Source organism: Kogia breviceps, chromosome 14, assembly GCF_026419965.1.
Source record: "Kogia breviceps isolate mKogBre1 chromosome 14, mKogBre1 haplotype 1, whole genome shotgun sequence".
Classification (NCBI taxonomy): Eukaryota; Metazoa; Chordata; class Mammalia; order Artiodactyla; family Physeteridae; genus Kogia; species Kogia breviceps.
Genome location: NC_081323.1, coordinates 23,939,799 through 23,953,959, shown reverse-complemented (window position 1 = coordinate 23,953,959; position 14,161 = coordinate 23,939,799). Strand labels below are relative to the sequence as shown.

The following is a 14,161-nucleotide window of genomic DNA, read 5'->3' as shown; positions in this document are numbered from 1 at the left end:
CTCTAATGGAAAACTGATGAATTCATAAACGTGCTAACAAAAGATCAAGATAAAAAAAATTAATTACATGGGACTGAGTGAACTGATGAGGATGATAATTTTTGTGACTTTCTGTTTGAATAAAAAAAAAAAATCCCACAAGGACTCAGAGACAAAAAATATACAAATCAATTTTCACTGCAAAGTAAAGGAGTTGTTACAGTGGAGGATTACTGGACTGAATGTCAATATCTTGACATAGTATTAGTGTTTTTCATGTTTGGTAACTACAATCATTGTCGGTTTTGTTGTGGTCATCCATTTACAATGCTTGGTGTCAGTTTATTTATCTCTTGTAAAAATAAAATACAGTGTGTGTGTGTGTGTGTGTGTGAAAAAAAGAAAGTGAAAATAATATTGGGAAACAATATTCACAAATCATATAGACTTCAGTATAGCAATGATTATTTTAATTAACATAATTGATAATTTTCACTTTCAAAATTCAAAATTTTAATGTATGCAGTGTGACACTCAGCAGTGTATAAATTTCAAGGTTCAATAGATCTGGATTGGAATTACCAGCTAGCCAGTGAGCAGCTGAATCACTGCTTATCTGAAAGGCCTTAGATATATTACTTAACCTCTCTGAGCCTCATATTTATCATCTGTAAAATGGGAAGTAACAATCTCATGAGGGTGCTGTGAGGATTAAATGAGATATAGTTTGTGAAAACACCTCGCTGAGAGCTGAAAGAACAAAGGTCCAAAGGTCTTTTCATGTTTTCCTAAAACTTACTGAGGTAGAAGTCAACATTAAAAAGCTTACTCAATGAGAAATTGTTTGATAAAATACAATTTATTGCGTTTTTTTCTAGTTATAAAAGAATATATAATTTTTATAGAGATCTTTAAAAATACAGAATATTTTTAAAGAATAAAATCAACTGTAATCCCAAAACTCAGATGATCACTACTGATATTCGGGTATATTTCCTTTCAAAACCATCTAGGTTTAATAGAGTTTGGATCTTGTTTTCACTGTTTTGTTTAACTTCTAAGTTTGAATTGTTAAGTAGACAATCTAAAATTAAACATCTTGGGCTTCCCTCGTGGCACAGTGGTTGAGAGTCCGCCTGCTGATGCAGGGGACACGGGTTCGTGCCCCAGTCCGGGAAGATCCCACATGCTGCGGAGCAGCTAGGCCCGTGAGCCATGGCCGCTGAGCCTGTGCGTCCGAAGCCTGTGCTCCGCAACGGGAGAGGCCACAGCAGTGAGAGGCCCGCGTACTGCAAACAAACAAACAAACAAAAAACCAAAAAAAAAAAAAAAAAAGAAGGAACTAAAAAGAACTATAGAAACAACCAGAAAACAATTAACAAAATGGCGGTAAGTACATACTCTTAATGATTAAATGTAAATGGACTAAATGCTCAAAAGATGAAGAGTGGCTGAATAGATACAAAAACAACACCCGTATACATACTGCCTACAAGAGACTCATGATCTAAAGACACACACAGACTGAACATGAGGGGATGAAATAAGGTATTCCTTGCAAATGGAAACAAAAAGAAAGCTGGGGTAGCAATACTTGTATCAGACAAAATAGACTTTAAAACAAAGACTAACCAAGACAATTTTAAACCTTGGCTCTTTGATTTCAATGTTATCATATTTCCCTGAGAAACTGGAACTCATCTGGTAAAAGATCTTTAACTCTTCCTCCTTCCATTAGTGGCTATTCTCCACACTCTTCTCTCACCTTCCTTCTTTCAAAAAGTTAACACCAAGCTGGGAGCTAAAATGGAGCCTACCTAACAATGCCTGGTTCATCTCTATCATCACCTCCACCCTAATTTTTCATTGATATACTTAAGGAAACATTAAGAGTCAAAGTTATCAACAGCACTGGAAACTAAGACTGCTGCTCAAAGAACTGTTGGACTCATAGGTGACTTTTCTGCCAAAGAGCAGGCAGGAATGGGGCTTTAGATACAGTAGAGCCAGCAGGAAGGTAACAGATTTTTAACTAACCTCATCCAACTACCTGCTCCAAAACAGCTTTCTCCAGAGGCAGCAATGGCAGTGGTAAGTCACATCACCCTACTGTGAGAGACTCACTTAGTATGGTCACGGCTATTACATGTCCACAGCCTTCCTTCTCTACTTCATATTCTATAACATACAAAGTAGTACATACACCCTGAGATTTGAAAGCAATTGCAGGAAGGGCTGAGAAAGCAAAAGCCTTGGGAGCATTACATTCTGGAAATCACAGTTACTTGCAGCCTAGGCCTTCAAATGATCAAAAAACAAATCCTCTTTTCCAAAGTCAAATTACCAGGTCAGAGGATGGGATTTCCCCTACTCAATCCAGCAGGAAACACATAAATGACTGCTGGACACTAGAAAGTATTCAGAAACTATGTGCATCAGTTAGTCCTTTAGTTTAACATCTGATAGGAGAATTCCTACAGCTACCAAATAGCCAATGAAGGAAACTGTCTACCCTATTTGGCACATACCAGACCTGTATACCCCTCTCCTTATTCAAGGAAGAATAATTGAGGGGAGAGATAGAAAAACATTCTGCAACATAAAAGAAGAGAAACTCTGCATCTGTAATTCAGAAAATGAATATGTAAGGAGCAACAGGTTAAATTTTAGAAATCAACTACATTACTCTCAACAAATTTGATAAAACACACTGAAATAAATTCAAAGTTCACAGGCAGAAATGAAAAGAACTAGTTGAGATGTAGGCAGAAATAAGACAGGGGGAAAAGAAAGGTAAAAACTACAAATATTCTGTAACAGCATTCAAATCTTTACTAGAAAAAGTAAAGAGCAGAATACTTAATTAGAAATGTGGAGACAACAAATTTGAGAAATTCTTCCAGAATGGAGAAGGAAAGGACAAAGTAATGAAAAGTATGAGAGGATTGACAAGGAGAGAAGAGAGAAATAAACTTCAAATAATCTGTTATCCCTGAAACAAATGGACAGAAATAATAATTAAAGATTTTTTAAAAAGGAAATATAAACTTTCCTGAGTCAAAGAATCTTCTGCATCTCCAGCTCTAAAGAGCTTACAAAAGACCAGGCAAAATTACGAAAAAGATAGTGACAACTGGATTTGTTCTAGTGAAATTTTCAGATTTCAAGGATAAAGAAAATGCCCCAAATCACTCAAGAAGGAAAAAACAAGTCATACACAGAGGACCAAAATTCGGTCTGGCCACAGATTTTTGCTTTGCAAGACCACAAGATAATGGCAAAATATTAAAGAATTAACAGTGGAAAAAATGTGACCTAATAATCCTGCTCCCTCCCCCACCAAGTTGTCATTTAGTGTGAAATAAATATAATGATACTTTCAGATGTATATCAATCATGTACTTTTCACAAAAATATTATCTGAATAATAATTAACCAAAAACAAAGACCTTGAGAATAGGAAGGAAGAAATGAAATCAGTTAAACATAGGGCTAAGTCTAAATAACTGTTACAAATGATTAGCACCAAATGTTATTTTTAAAAAATGATTATTCAAAAGGAAGGTAAGGTACAAAATAAAGATGAACTGTTATCAGTCACCATCATCTTCATTTGAGTACTATGAACAATTTTGCTAAAATGCTCTGTCATTAATTTAATAGGTTACCCCTCCCCCCCCATTAAACGATAGAGTTTTAGACTAGGTCAAGGAACACTGGTCTATTCTAGATACCTCATAAAATAAGAACCATAAAATAAGTGGCCTTTTATGACTGGCTTCTTTCACTTAGCTTCATTTCTCCAAGGTGTTGTAGCAAGTAACAGTACTTCATTTTTTAAATTACCAAATAATATCCCTTTGTATGGAAATACCATATTCATTCATTCATTCATTCATTCATCAGTTAATAGACATTTGGGTTGTTTCCACCATTCACTATTATGAATAATGCTGCTATGAGTATTTGTGTACAAGTTTTGGTGTGGAGATATGTTTTCATTTCTCTTGGGTGTATATATATATACCTAGAAGTGAAATTGCTGGGTTATATGTTATCTCTATACTTAACCTTTCGAGGAATTGCCAGACTGTTTTCCAAAGGAGTTACACCATTTTCCATTCCCATCAGCAGTATACAAGGGTTCCAATTTCTCCACATCCTCACCAACATTTGTTATCCTTCTGATTATAGCCATCCTAGTGGGTGTGAAACTGTATCTCATTGTGGTTTTGATTTGCATTTCCCTGATGGCTAAAGGTGTTGAGCATATTTTCATGTTTACTGGCCACTGGCATAATTTCTTTGGGGAAATATCTATTCAAATCCTTTGCCAATTTTTAAATTAGGATGTTTGTCTTTTTATTACTGAATTGTAAGAGTTCTTGATAAATTTTAGATATAAATTCCTTTTTAGATATATGATTTACAAATATTATCTTCCATTTTGTGGGTTGCTGTAGGTGACTTTTCTTTTTATTTAGTTCTCTTATGATTGTTCATTAATGGATGTTGTGTCATATTTCTTTACAGGAGATGACTTTGTTTTGTAGTTGGGACAAATTGGTTGAGTATTCGGAAAAAATTTTATAAGTTCTCACTTCAGGACTTCCCTGGTGATCCAGTGGTTAAGACTCCGTGCTTCCACTGCAGGGGGCACAGGTTCAATCCCAGGTTGGGGAAGTTCCGCATGCTGCCATGGTGCAACCAAAAAAAAAAAAAAAAAGAATTCTCACTTCATAATTGTCCTAGTCTGTCCGAGCTGCTATAACACAATTCCATAAACTGGATGGCTTATAAACAACAGAAATTTATTTCTCATAGTTCTGGAAGCTGAGAGGTCCAAGATCACTGTGCCAGCATGGTTGGGTTACAATCTGCCAACTTCCTGCTGTGTCCTCATATGGTGGAAGGGGCTAGGGAGCTCTATGTTATCTCTCTTATAAGGGAGCTAATCCCATTCATGACTGCATGAGGGCTCCACCCTCATGACCTAAGCACCTCCCAAAAGGCACACCTTCTAATACCATCATACTGGGCATTATGACTTTGACATATGAATTTTGGGGGAATACAAACATTCAGACCTTATCAACAATGTATACTAAAAAATTCTGACTATAAAGTTAAATACAGGGACTTCTTTGGCAGGCCACTGGTTAAGACTCTGTGCGTCCACTGCAGGGGGTGTGGGTTCGATCCCTGGATATAAAAAATAAAATCATAAAACTACAATCACAGGCTGGTTATATATTCATATACAGTATATTTATCATTTCATGGACTGAAGAGCTAAAGCAAAATATAGATTTTAGCATATAATTTCATTATTATTTTTAAAATTTTGCAGGACAAAGTACACAAGAGTAAAAAGGCAAAATACAAGTTGGGAATTATATTTGTAAATAACAAAAGGTTAATAAACTTAACATTAAGGTACTCTTAAAAATTAAGGAAAACATTAACATCCCAACAGAAAAAGTGGCCCCCCAAATGGAAAATTTATAAAATTAGAAATAAAAGTCATCAATAAATATATGAAAAGTTTTTCCATTTCATAAGTAATCAAAAAAAAGAAGCAAATGAAATATGCCTTTCTTCCAACATCAAATGGCAAATATTTTTAAAACGAAATACTCAAATGTGGCAAAGGTACAATGAAATAGATTAACATTTATATTTTGCTTATACATGTTCATTCTCCTTAACATCATACCTAATCCTAACCTCTAGGAATCTAACTCAATAAATAATTAGAGATGGGGTTAAAAATTTATATTTGAAGGTGTTTATCAAAATATTAATAATAGTGAAAAACTGGAAGCTAGCTCAAAGCTCTACAGCAGAAGTGGTTAATCAATTTAAATGTACTCAAATACTGCTTCTCCATTAAATTTCATGTTTTCAGGAATACTTAACATCATGGGAAATGTTCACATTTTAAATATAAGAAGTATATAAAACTGATTCATTATTTCAATTTTCTTAATGTTTGTACGCATGTTGGGAAAAAGACAAAGGAAACTCAATAATAAGGCAAACAACCCAATAAAAAATGGGCAAAAGATTTGAACAGATTCATTACAATAAGCACACGAAAAGATGTTCAACATCACTGATCATCAGGAGAATGCAAATTAAAGCTACACCTGCTATAATGGCTAAAATTAAAAAGAATGATAATATCAAATGTTGACAAAGATGCAGAGCAACTGGAACTCTCATATGGTGGGAATGTAAAAAGGTACAAACAATTTGGCAGTTTAAAGTTATAAAGTTTCTTATCATAAGACCCAGCATTCTCACTCCTAGGTATTTACCCCAAATAAATGAAAACATGTCTACACAAAGACTTGCCTATGAAAATTAATAGCAACTTTATTTACAACAGCCTCAACTGAAAGTAAACTGGAAACAAATAAAATGTCTATCAGTTAGTAAATGGATAAACTGAAGTATATCCCTACAATAGAATACTGCCAAATAATAAACAGAATCAACTACTGAAAGGATTCTCAACCAGTGTAGGGAGGGGATTTTGTCCCCTATTGGACATTTGGCAATGTCTGGAGACATTTTTGATTGTTACAAATGGGGAGGGGAGTGCTAATGGCTTCTAGTGGATAGCGGTCAGGAATGCTGCTAAGTAACCCACAATGCACAGGACAATCTCCAAGACAAAGAATTATCCTGTCCAAAATATCCACAGTGCCAAGTCTGAAGAACTCTGAACTGCTGATACATGCAACAACATGAGTGAATCTCAAAAACTTCATGGTGATCAAAAGAATATTTCTATGATATTCTAGAACAGGCAAAACCAACCTACAGTAGCAGACATCAGATGGGTACTTGCCTAAGACTGGGGTGGGGATTGATTACACAGGGATAAGGTACCTTTGGAGTGAAAATGGTCTATATCTTGATTGTGGGGATATATACATCTGTTCAAATGAAAACTGTATGCATAAAATTAGTGCATCTTACTGTATGTAAATTATAGATATAAGATTAGTAAAAAATAAACTGTTGAAGCTGGGTGAAAGGTACACGGGGGTTCATGATAGTATTCTCCTTTCATATCTGTCTCAATTTTCACGACAAAATGTTTTTTTTAAAAAATACATATGTATATAAACACTAAATGATACAGGGAGAGGCCTTAATTGAATCTTTAAACACACACATACACACATCCGTGCGCGCACACACACACACAAAACCCACTCAAGATTAAAATCTCATTGTGAGAATGATCTTTGTGTTATGTATCTGCTCTTGAAGGGGAAAGAAGCTGATGTGAAAGACAGAAGGAAGAAAGAGATATAGTTTGATACAGGGAAGGTAAAGAAAATGTCACAAACTACTCCTCACCACCACCACTCTTTTTAATGTGCCATTTAGTCCCAGCCTGGCACTAAGCCATGTCTTCTGTGGTAGATGGACTTCTAATATGGCCACCAATTATCTCAGCCTCCTGGTATTCATGCCCTAGTGTAATCTCCCCTGCCCCCTCCTCCCCCTGAGGGATGGCCTAGTGACTTACTTCTAACCAAAAAAAATACAGCAAAGGTGATGGGATAGCACTTCCATGATTAGGTTATAAAAGAATGAGACTTCAATCTCCCTAAGAGACTCTACTGCCTTCTCAGCTTGCCATGTTGGAGAGGCTACAAGGCAAGGAACTGACAACCAGTGAGAAACCAAGGCCTTAAATCCAACATCCCTTGAGGAAGTTAATTCTGCCAACAACCAAGTAAGCTTAGAGGAAATCCTTCTTCAGTCAATCACTGAGATGAGACTCCAGTCCTGGCTGACACCTTGACTGCTGCCTGTGAGAGACCCTGAAACAGAGGGCCCACTTAAGTCAGATTCCTGACCCATGGAAACTGTGCCCTAATAAAAGTGAGTTGTTTTAAGCTGCTAAATCTGTGGTAATTTGTTATGCAACAATAGATAACTAATGCACACTCCCTTGAAATCCTGCTGAACATTCACTTCTTTTTAAATTATTTGGCAGTTTCTTAACAAGTTAGATATACCATACAACCTAGCAGTACAACTGTTAGGGATTTACTCCATAATAAGGGAAAATATATCTATACAATGACTTGAACAAAAATGCTTACAGTAGCTTTATTCACAATCATCAAATACTGGAAACAGCTCAACTGTCTATCACAGGTGAACAGATAAACAAGCATGGTATACCCATACAACAAAACACTACTCCTCATTCAAAAGGAATGAACCACTGACACATGCAACAACATGGATAAATATCAAAATCATCTGCTGAAAAATAAAATAAAATATTTAGACTAATGCTGGCCTACTATAAAAGCTCAATAAACACCAGCTATAATAAAAAGAAAAAAGAAATTTAGAGCCATATCTGGCATGTATTAAATGCTCAATAAATGTTAGTCATTTTCATCAAAAAAAATCATTCTGCTGAGTGAAAGAAGCTAGACTTAGAACATAATGTACCAATGCATTTACATAAAGTTCTAGAAAATGCAAAGCAATATATAGGTGGAGGGGCTAGGAGGGACAGACTGCAAGGAATATAAGGAACTTCTTAGGAAGATGGAAATTTTCTGTATCTTGGTGTGACAGGTGTTTCATAATAAATACTGTAAACTAATAAGTACATCTGTCAAAATTCACTGAAACATGTTTCACTTTTAAATGGTGTAGTTTACTGTAAATTATACCTCATTAAGTTGACCAAAAAATAATAATAATAACCTTCTTTGTCAAGTCTTTAACTACATCTAATGCAGCTGATTCTATCATTCTACCTTAGCCCCCATACAACACTCTATATTTAAATTACTCAAACTACAGAGAATCTGGAGTGTCTTGAATTCTACAGTAGCTAAAAGTTACAGAACACTATTATGTGCAAGGCACTGTTCTAAGCACTTTGTATTATTAACTCAATTAGTTCCCCCCAAAACCCCATGTAATAGATTCTATTACCCCCATCGTACAAATGAGGACACTGAGGTATTAGAGAAGTAACTTGCTTAAGGTTTTACAGCTAGTAAGGGACAGAGCTGTGACTGGAGCCCAGTCAATTAGTCATGGAGGCTGGGCTCTTCACTACCACCACCACCCCACTCTATATCTCAGACCACTCGAGTATTAGGTAAAAGCATACTCTCAGCTCACTAGAGACTAATAGGTTCATCCACTCATTCAACAAATATTTAAGCATATAGCACGTGTCAGTTATTGTTCTAAATGCTAAAGATATAATGGTGAAAAAAATACATGGTACCTGCTTTTACAGAGCTTTCATTCTAGTAAGAATTTAGGTTTAAAGTACAGGATTCTAAAACAAAATATTTATCCCTTATTTATATATTTATCCAAATATTTACACAAAACAAGTCACAAGGTGCGTAGTGGCCAGATCTGCTTTAACTAGCTAGAACAGTGATTCCCAAACTTGTCAGGCACTTTAGAATCACCTTGGGATCTTTAAAAAATTCCCAGGCCATACCCCTAGGCCAATTAAATCACAATCTAGGGTGGGGGGTGGGGGTGGGGAGGGGGAACAAAGACATCAGTACTTTGCAAAGCTCCATAGGTGATTCCAATGTAAAGACAAGTTTGGGAAATCACTAAGCTTGAGGGTTTTTTTTTTTTTCTTTTTTTTTTCGGTACACGGGCCTCTCACCGTTGTGGAGCACAGGCTCCGGACGTGCAGGCTCAGCGGCCATGGCCCACGGGCCTAGCTGCTCGGCGGCATGTTGGATCCTCCTGTACCGGGGCACAAACCCGCGTCCCCTGCACCTGCAGGTGGACTCTCAACCACTGCGCCACCAGGGAAGCCCTAAGCTTGAGTTTTTATCTGTCTGAATAATGATTAAGTTCATTCATGGTGATGCAGACAGAGGTAAAAGAAAAGAAAACAAACAAACAAAACCCATATATACTTGCCCTTCCCTTAACCAGAGATATGCAAGGTGAAGGTAGCTTTGATTGTTTTTCCCCAGTGTTATGAATTCTGAGAACATTAGAAAGAGGGCCGCATAATTATTTTCCTTCTTGGATTTATCCATGCCTCCATTACCCACCAGAATCATAGACAACTGAGATATTCACCTTTTCATCTTTTCCTGGTACTTTCCATGGAACCAATAAAGAATTCTGCCATATTATATATATTCAACATAACTGATAAAGATGTAACAACTGTTTTTATATTAAGCAGATCTTATTTAATTCAGTCACTTTGGGTCCAATCCACATGCCAAATGCAGCTTGCCAAAGTAAAATACCCTGCAGACACTGAGATCAAAATGGCTTCTTTTTTAAAAAAGTCTACTTCCTAATTCAGTTCTTCGTTTAGGCTGAAACCAAGTCTTTTATAACTCGAACTTGCATTTGTGTACTATAGAATCAACAGACCTGTTTAAGAACTCTCTGACCACTCTCAGAAAAGATAGTCAGAAGTTGAGTAGGAAGGACCCCTCTCCATTCCATCCAGGACCTAGACAGAAAGGAAAAAGGGCAAAGAGGAAGGAGAAAAACATCAGAAGACTTAATATATAATCCCAATAAACCTATTCAAAGCAAATTTTTGTGACTGGCCAAATTCCTTCTATCACTGTTTCTGTTAATTTCACTCTAGAAAGAGTTGTAAAAGACATGAGATTACCTACAGCCTCAAGTCCAGTGATTTCTTTTAAAGGAAAGCTTATCATAATCACCAAGAAAGCTTTTTCAAAATACAACAGCAGTGGTTATACAAGTATGCTCCTTTTATAATTCATTATCCTTATGATTTGTGCACTTTGCATTATGTGTGTTATACTTCAAGTTACAAATATAAAAAAGAACAGATACATTTGTCCTGGGCAGAACCCCTGAAGGATTCTAATTAAGAAGGTAGCAGAAAACAGTCCCACAGAGGTTAGTAAACCTCTTTTACATGATTTGCCCTAGGTCACATATGTAGTTAGCTACAGACTTAGTCCTTCTTGTCATTTTCCTACTCTTTCTGTTGTAAAACTGTAAATATGCTAATAATATTACACTTTTAAATTTAACATTTCCTCTCCTTATTCTCTGAAAAAAATTTTTATTACATGTTACTGCAAAAAACAAACAAGTAAGCAAATAAATGGAAAACACAGATGTCCTGGGTTCACAACTGTGCACCATCGCAGCTGTTGCACCATCCATATAAGGAAATTAAATAAAGTCTAATGCTCATCCAATGATTTCCTAACTGCAGTATCCATTTTTTATGCTTCAATACAAATGTCAAATAATTAGTAGTAAAATTAACTGAATAAATCTTGAAAGCAGACTAGCATTATTTATAATAATGAAACACAGGTTGACAGGAAAAAGAGCTAGGCTGAGCATGGCAGGATGAGTGTGCCCCAAGTTCTAGTTGTGACCTTCTCATAAAGTTGTATGATTTGGGGCAGGGTACAATCTCTCTGTGCCTAAGACTCCTAAATTATAAAATGAGAGGATGGATCACTAAGCTAGAGCTAACGATAATCACAGGTTCCTTCTAGATTTAAGAAAACTCAAGGACTGTTTATCAGGAAATTTAATTATTTTCTATATGCTTTCACATTAACAAATAATATCTCTACTCAAATGTTTTAAGTAGCTTTGTAAAATAAGAATCCTAGAATTCCTCTGGCATCTGATTCATAAACACAAGCACAGGGCTTCCCTGGTGGTGCAGTGGTTGAGAATCCGCCTGCCGATGCAGGGGACACAGGTTCGTGCCCCGGTCAGGGAAGATCCCACATGCTGCGGAGCGGCCGGGCCCGTGAGCCATGGCCACTGAGCCTGTGCGTCCAGAGCCTGTGCTCCGTAATGGGAGAGGCCACAACAGTGAGAGGCCCGCATACCACAAAAAAAAAACAACAAAAAAACCCCCACAAGCATATTCTTCAGCTTGTGTCAAATACAAATCTCCTAGATTTGTTGTCTAGGTGCAAGACGTCTCCCTCTCAAATATGGCTAATAACAATACCCCTGATACTTTACCACCACCGCCATGAGACTTTTTTGCATGAGTTTAACTTTATATTTTGAAATCATTTCAGACTTACAGAGCACAAGCTATTTTTTAAATAGAAAATATATGTGTAAAGAAGTCCCTCACAGGGGGCTTCAGGGGTGGCGCAGTGGTTAAGAATCCGCCTGCCAATGGAGGGGACATGGGTTCAAGCCCTGGTCCAGGAAGATCCCACATGCCACGGAGCAACTAAGCCCGTGCGCCACTACTACTGAAGCCTGTGTGCCTAGAGCCCGTGCTCTGCAACAAGAGAAACCACTGCAATGAGAAGCCCATGCACTGCAACGAATAGTAGCCTCTGTTCACCACAACTAGAGAAAGCCTGCGTGTAGCAACAAAGACCCAATGCAGCTAAAAATAAATAAAATTTAAAAATTTATTAAAAAAAAAAAAGTCCCTCACAGGGACTTCCCTGGTGGCGCAGTGGTTAAGACTCTGTGCTCCCAATGCAGGGGCCCCAGGTTCAATCCTTGGTCAGGGAACTAGATCTCACATGCATGCTGCAACTAAGAGTTTACATGCCACAACTAAGGAGCCCGCTGGCCGCAACTAAGGAGCCCACCTGCTGCAACTAAGACCTGGCACAACCAAATAAAATCAATCAATCCATCCATCAATCAATAAAATTCCTTAAAAAAAAGTCCCTCATAATTTTTTTCTTAATTTCTTATCTACTATAATTTGAATACTTTCAATGGATGCATTTGTTCAACCTCCATTTACCAACTACCTACTATGTACCAGGCACTCTGCTAAACAGTTTCCTGCTCCTGAAGTTACTATAAAAGAAACAAAAAAATTGTGGAAAGGATAACTTAAATAATATTTTCATGAATGCCTAGGTCTGGATATTATACTTACAGTATTTTAAAAATTAAGTTGGCCTTTTAACCACATAGCCTTAAGTGTTTCAGGATAAGGCTTTTTTTTTTTTTTTTTTTTTTTTTTGCGGTACGCGGGCCTCTCACTGCTGTGGCCTCTCCCGTTGTGGAGCACAGGCCCCGGACGTGCAGGCTCAGCAGCCATGGCTCACGGGCCCAGCCGCTCTGCGACATGTGGGATCCTCCAGGACGGGGGCACAAACCCGTGTCCCTTGCATCGGCAGGAGGACTCCCAACCACTGCGCCACAAGGGAAGCCCAGGATAAGATATTTTTTAAAGTATATTAATAAATAGTTAAATGTGAACTGTGAAAGACAATTTGCTATGGCACAACTAATTTAAGATCCAATTCCATCCTCCCTACACTCTCTTATAAGATTCTTATAAAACTCTTACACGCTTCCTGTTTCCAAGTCCAGGGTTCCCAAGGGAAAATTTATGCAAACCTCCAGCCAAATCATAGAAACTTAGTGCCCTGAAAAGATCAACAAAATGCCTGTCAAGGAGAATGGCATTTCACTACTGTAACAACCCTGGTTTGCTCTTGGTAGGGATAATAGACAATTTAAGAGATTAGGGAATATTAACATTAAATCTTAATTTCAATCCTGACATTTTAGTATAAGAAACAAAAAATAAATTTGTGAAATGCAAAATCTGAAATCCCTAAAACTACTCATGCTAACACAGATATACACAGTTGACCCTTGAACTACGTAGGAGTTAGGGCCTCTGACCCCAGAAGCATTCAAAAATTTGAGTGTAAGTTTACAGCCAGCCCTCCATATCTGTGGTTTTATATCCATGGATTCAACCAACTGTGGATGTGTAGTACTGTACTATGTATTTATTGAAAAAAAAAATCTGCGTATAAGTGAATTGGCACAGTCAGACCGTGTTGTTCAAGGGTCAACTGTAGTTAATAATTTTAATTGAGTACAATATAAACTAACAGATTAAGTCAGAGGTTCAATGAGAGTTTTCCCATCTTGTTAGATACCACAGTAAATGGATAAAGTAAAATGTAAAGAAAAACTACTTTATGTCATGTTCTAATTGTGAACCACCACGTTCTTTCATTCATAATAAAGCTTCAGTCGAAAAACAATGCAGGGGGACTTCCCTGGCAGTCCAATGGCTAAGACTCCGTGCTCCCAATGCAGGTGGCACAGGTTCGATCCCTGGTTGGGGAACTAAGATCCCACATGCTGCACAGAGTGGCAAAAAAAAAAAAAAAAAAAA

General features: G+C 37.1%; 1 protein-coding gene across 18 annotated transcripts in view; it reads right to left on the bottom strand.

The window, feature by feature from the left end:
* Positions 1-14,161, bottom strand: part of NCOA6 (nuclear receptor coactivator 6) — an 89,536-nt gene that overhangs the window by 60,049 nt on the left and 15,326 nt on the right. For 10 of the 18 annotated variants that reach the window (XM_067012173.1, XM_059039006.2, XM_059039010.2 and 7 more), the window contains exon 2: positions 10,402-10,483. The exons of 6 other annotated variants lie outside the window; for them this stretch is intronic. The gene's annotated coding sequence lies outside the window, so the exon portion shown is untranslated. Of the gene's footprint in view, positions 1-4,580; positions 4,673-10,401; positions 10,484-14,161 lie in introns of all 18 variants that reach the window. 2 more of the 18 variants (XM_067012172.1, XM_067012175.1) reach the window with 2 other exon arrangements.